A 6,358-nucleotide genomic window follows, 5' to 3' on the forward strand; every position below is an offset into this window, starting at 1 on the left:
TACAGGGAAGTGGTCACCCTGAAGAATACACCCTCCTCACAACATGTCCAAAATAATAACACATTAGTTGCTCTACTTCTTAACAGACAATGGGCCTCATTCATGAAACACGAGCAGAACGAATTTTGGTGTAAACCGTTCGTAAAGCTGTTCTGACGTAAATCTTCGAATTCATGAAAATTGTCGTATTTTCAAAATGTTAGTTGGTACGAAAGAAATGTACACCTGCTCCTTACCAGGTGTAAATGGTGCGTAAAACGTGTTATTTTTGGCAAACTGAGGACACTGAATTTTGATGCACTGCCATAATAATTACAAGTTAATTTGCCATTGCCCTCTTTTTGAAATTTTTTGGGAAATATTTTTTTGGAGTTGATAACTAAAACGCAGCGCTCGTCACTGTCACTATTTACCCAGCCGTAAATAGAGGACGGGTGGAACAAATAGCGACCAACCATCCTGCTTGTACAACGACTGCCTACAACAATGAAGAATTGTAACCAACAATATTACTGGTTACTGCTTTTTTATATTTAGTAAAATTCTTAAAAATGATATACTAATAGTACTACGTTGTCGCCGCCGTGGATATTCCAAATCATAGCAACTGAAGCGTCAGCTGGAAAAACGCTGTACCACCAAAGTGTTCTCAAGCGCCACCAGCTGGTCGTTTTAAGAAGAGCACCTGACATTTTTTCAGCTGGCTAAAAACTCTTTGGTGGACACACTTTATTGAATATTTATTGTTAAGCATATGGCCTATTAGTCTTTTTTGCATTTATGCAATATACTGGAGCCAAACCTGAGAAAGTAGACCAGAATATTCCACTGCGTTCCTTTCTGTCACGAAAACAAATTCCTCGTATGTGTAAACATACCTGGCAATAAAGCTCATTCTGATTCTGATTCTGATTCTGATGAATGAGGCCCAATGTGTGTCCCCAAATCCATTTGTGTTTCAGAACAGAAATAGCGCAAGGAAGAGTCACAACATGCTGCAAAGCTAATGATGCAATACTGTAAGCATACAAAAAACGCATAACACATAGTACAATGATTAATTATTTATTATAATAGCAAATTCTCTCAACTTGTGCGCCGTTTTCGATTATGTATTAGCTTGTTATGCTAAATGCTAAAAATATTAGTTTAAGTATGTGTGAACTATATCAAAATGTTAAACATACATCTAAATATTACAGTGATCCTGCCATTCATAACTCATTTTATTTTCATAATGTGACATTTCAGAGTGAATTTGAAAGAGAAAATTTGAAAAAGGTGTATGTTACATATGAAACCAAATGCAAATATGCTATAAAAATGCTTGAATTACAGATGGCTCGTTTCCAGCGAATGGTACCGTTCAGTACAGTACATTACGGTATGCAATTACTTTACCGTTTCCATTGTCAGCAGTTGTGAATGGTACCAAAATAGGGAACTGTACCGTACCACTTTTTTGGGACCTTTGCGTTGGGGTACCTAGCACAGTAGTCCAGTACCTAAAGGGTGGAGCTAGACTCACTGCAGAATGCTGATTGGTTGACAGAGAACCGTTACTTGCCCGTGCAACAAGGGGAATGAAGTGTCTCCTTCACTCGCTCCGCCATACTGCTCATGCATGCTTGTTTACATCAGAGTACGCAAACACAAAAAATATAATATAGTGTTTTATAATTTTATATTTTCACACGCATACACACAGAGAATGTTGCACTTTCTTCTTTGCGCAAGAATGACGTTGATCGCTACTTTCCAGCATACAGCACGCCTATCAACTGTTGGCGGTGGAAACGCAAGTCAGATTATGGTGTAATCATGGTGTAACCTGAATCATACTGTACTGTACTGTACTGAACTGCACCGCTCGGTGGAAACGAGCCATTAGTCACCAATGGATCCTCTGCAGTGAATGGGTGCCGTCAGAATGAGAGTTCAAACAGCTGATAAAAACATCACAATAATCCACATGACTCCAGTCCAGTCCTGTTTTCGCTTGTAAACACTGCTTGATCTGTGCATATTTCTCTCCTGATTCAGACGGGACCACTTTTTCACTGGAGATTGAACAATTTTGGGGTGAACTATTCCTTTAAGTGACACCAAATTGGCCACAAGAATCCCCTCTGATTCACCTCCTAGTTTAGGATTCATGGGACTCGATCATCTTCTTTCCCCTTCATTCCTCTTTATTCCCCATTTCTTTCTCTTATGTTGATGCGCCTGTAAACACACAGATGGGAAAGAAATATAACCAAGCCAAACTTGGCTTCAATTTTATATTATGATCTTTAACAGCACCACCACAAAGAAATAATATTACATAAAATCTTCTGTTTGCATTTTTTTACATACACAGATATTTTGTTTGCAGCTGGATGTTTTTCAAGGATGTTTTTAGATTCTGTTGGGAACAGCGTTTGAAAAGTGACTCACTCGTGCCATAGCAAGTTAGAGCCAAAAAACCTTTGACCTCTTCTGAGTCTCTTAAAAGATCTCAAATATTTTAGCGAGCGCAGTTCACATTCAGCCACAGATAAAGCTTGCTCTGTCTCGAAGAGCAAGATCATCAACGCACACTGTATGAAACTACAAACTGTTAACTGTTACTGTTACAAACTGTTAATTTGTGGCCATGATATCTTGTTTTTTACTCCACATGTCATCTGCATCATGTCTTTTGCTCCGAACATCTGCGATGTCTGATTCTTTATAGGTGTATATAAATCTGTGGCTATGTGAACGTACAAGAATGCCTCTTTATATGAGTGTTTGAAGATTTTTATGGCCAGAAAAATTATTTTTAATAGCTGCATCACTCACATATTCTTCATGTATGAGTGTCGACCATGAACTATACAAATTAGTACTGGGTCTGATTTTGACCAAGTTGCTTTTGGTCATAAATCTGTCGTATGCACAGTTATGATTGATGGCAGCAGGTTTTTTTTGATGAGGTTGCAGGTGTCTGGATGGAATAACTGTAAGATTGAGACCTGCTTGATTTCAGGCCTGTGTGTGTTACGCTGGGAAAATCCCAAGCAACAAAACCCCTCCCCCAGTGTTCCTCCCACCATGCCAGCCAAACAGAGACAAAAATGCACAACATTCTTCTCACACACAAGCATTCCAACACTAAGCTGGATTCACACAGCTTCTACATTGAAAATCATGTGTACTTTGCTCCGTTATGAAAAAAAAAAAAGCAGTTCTGGATGCTGATTGGTCGTGCTAACATACACCATAGAATGACCCACAACACTAGTACACTTAGCTATCGTGCACACACAGTGACTATACAGTCTTTTATATCTTACTACTTAATTTTAAAATGGACTTTGGGGGTTTAAAACAGACAAAAATGCCCTAACTGTATGCCATACAGTTCTAACAGATAATAGGTGCTGCAGTGAAGTAAAAGCTTTAAAAAAACACAGAGGGGTATTACTGATGCATTTTATGTTGTAGAATAAACCATAAAAATATCTTGAGTTTGTGTTGACCACAGACCTTATTTCAGCCATTTAACCAAAGCCCATTCATGAAAACCATTGACTTCTGGACGATGAAACCAGAAGTGCAAAATGCTACAGTAACTCAATTCCGGGTTTTTGCCTACAAAAATATGTTATGCCTGAAACTATTCAGTCACATGACTTGTTTAGGCAAAGTCACACTTTTTTTTTTTTATTCATCCAGAATATCTTTAAGTCGTATCTTTAAGAGTCCTAGTATTCTATTCTGAATTCAGCCTGTGTTTTCATTGTTGTTTATGTGCACATCTTCTTAAAGACTGAAAAATGTGTCCACCTTAAGCGAGTGCATGCATTTTTTGTGCATATTTTTAACATTTTATTTGCGTCTTGGTGTTTCCATCCAGTATTTTGTATCACAATATCCCAAAACAGGATAATACAGAAACGTCATACTTGATCTGGGTTTCAGTTTTTGTGTATGTGCTTCCATTAGTTCCTCCAGCACGTGCTCTCTGTTATTAGTTGATCTGAGAGAATGGATGACAAGCTGTTTTCCTCCCTCCATCAGCAGCTCTCTTTCTACCGCGTCTCAGGTTCTGTCATTGTGAGGAATGTGGCTTTATCTCCCTGTGAAATGAAAGATGATTTTACCACAGTAACTGAGAAGCTTTCGGAGTAATATTCCTGAAAGCCAAACCAAACGCTGAGCTCCTCAGGCCTCTATTTTGGTGTCTACTGCAGATACAGATGTCTTTGACTGTTTAATACTTCTTGGCATTTCTCACACTCTTTCTGTTTTCTTTAAGTGCCCTGAATACTAAACACAATACGCATAAAAACAGCAATTGCATACGTAACACAGGAGTTTTACATCACACAACACAATGCTAAGTTATGGTATCCATTGCATTGCTATGCAGTTGCTAAGGCATTTGGAGAGTTTTTAAACACGTTGCTATGCAGTTGCTAGGGTATTCTGGGTGGTTGCTTACTGGCTTAAGTCAAAAGAGGCCATCCTAACATCCTAAGTCTCTGTGATATTCTAGTCTCTACATATGGCTCAAGTCCCTCCTTTAATTATTTTTAATGGATTTTATTGTCTGCAGGGAAAAAATAGTAAAGTCTGAGCACTTACAAAAGTAATAGCACACTTTTCCTCACATGCCGTATGACTTGAGGTCAAGTCAATTTGATTTTTATAGCACTTTATACAGTTGGGATTTTCAAAGCAGCTTCGCAGAATTAAACAGGACAGTAAAAGAATCAATAATGCAAACTTCAAAAATGAGGCGAAGCCCAATTCTGCTATAAAGCAGCTGTAGCAAGACAATAGTGTCAATGTTGCAAAATTAATCAGTTATGAATAAATTCAATTCAGTTATAAAGCAGAAGACAATAGTGTCATTTATTCAGCTCAATTCAGTTTAAGACTGAGGTGTTATTCATATCTGTAACACAAACGTGAGTGGCGAGTTAAGTGCCGAAAATAAATACTTGTGGTTAGCGATTAAAAGTATTAGCAATAATAATGCTTAATTGTCGATTGTTAAATCAAACTAATTAATTTCCGTTTTGTAGGACAAAGTTGGCCAGAATGGTAGTCGTGCTGTTGTGCTGCAATCTATCCTTTTTTAAGCTGTCTACGTCGACCCAGTTACAGTGTATTGTTGTGCGTTTCCCATCATTGTGACGTGGATAAAATCTAATGCTCGACTGACACAATAGGAAACATTTCAAACTATATTCTGAAAACCATTGTGTGTTTCTTTACCGCCTCAGACAGACTGCAATCTTCACGCCCGGTTCTAAAATGTTGCAGTAAACTAAATGCAATCTATCACTCGCATGAAGCGAAAATTGTGTTCACTTTAGGACACTGGTAATGCCTCTTTGGAGGCAGGTGAATGGTCTGTTTTCTTGTGAAGATAAATGATATACATCATTGCTTGACATAAACCTCACATTTACCTCAGTGACCTTTGACTTTGTTTACCACCAAATTCAGTGGTGCAAAACCCAACGAGGATGTGTGATCTTCATCTTTTCTCCTGTGTGTGGGTGTGTGTATATGTGGGAGCGGGACTTCCACACTGTGTGGTATTAATATCCTCATGCCTCCATGCCTGCAGGGTTACTCCTCTGCCAGGAAACACATGACCTCAGCACACCTCCTGAAGAGCCCTCCACCTTCCACACTGATGTATACTGTACACACATGCACATACATACAGTTCCAAACACTGGCTTACATGCCTGGATATGCGGCTCGCAATTTGGCTCAGATGATGATGATGATTGGATTTTGGATTCCATATGATGCTCACTGCAAAATATCAAACAGGTATCAAATATCAAAAGCAGCTCTGCAACACTTAACAAAATCAAAATGTCTCTCAAGTAAGTGTGTGAGTGTATGTGTGTGTGTGTGTGAGAGAGAAATAATTGAGTACACTTCCAGATAACTTACAGGTGCATTGTATTTCCTCTGATGTGGACGTCATCTTCCACTCTTCATTCTGTCCTTCCTGTTTGCACAACAACTTCCTGTGACATGTCCTGTTCTGTTGATGGACAGCCTGGCTTGTGTGCTTGCCTCGTGGTTTCTCCTGTTTAGTGAACAAACAGCAGTTTTAGAACCCTATCCCACTATGTTTGGTGTGAAGGTTATTGTTGTTGTTGTTATAATTGTTATAAATAAAAAATAATATTGCATTATAATAGTAATAATTATGATAAAAATTGTTATATTGTTATTAAAATAATATTTGAAATTACAATCATCATCATTTAGAACTCTATCCTGTTATGTCTGGTGTGAAGGTTAAAAAATATTTTAAATTTAAAATCTTTGAAATTACAACAACAATAATCATTATTAT

At 38.0% G+C, this 6,358-nt stretch overlaps 1 protein-coding gene across 1 annotated transcript in view; it reads right to left on the reverse strand.

Annotated features, from left to right (window-relative positions):
• Positions 1–3,734: 3,734 nt before the first annotated feature.
• Positions 3,735–6,358, reverse strand: part of LOC107656790 (adenylosuccinate lyase) — a 38,274-nt gene continuing 35,650 nt past the window's right edge. Inside the window, exons 16-18 of the mRNA XM_016444737.1 lie at positions 5,947–6,085; positions 5,729–5,802; positions 3,735–4,106 (exon numbers count right to left, since the gene is read on the reverse strand). The gene's annotated coding sequence lies outside the window, so the exon portion shown is untranslated. The remainder of the gene's footprint in view (positions 4,107–5,728; positions 5,803–5,946; positions 6,086–6,358) is intronic.

This window comes from Sinocyclocheilus anshuiensis, unplaced genomic scaffold, assembly GCF_001515605.1.
Source record: "Sinocyclocheilus anshuiensis isolate Anshui unplaced genomic scaffold, SAMN03320099.WGS_v1.1 scaffold3697, whole genome shotgun sequence".
Taxonomy (NCBI): Eukaryota; Metazoa; Chordata; class Actinopteri; order Cypriniformes; family Cyprinidae; genus Sinocyclocheilus; species Sinocyclocheilus anshuiensis.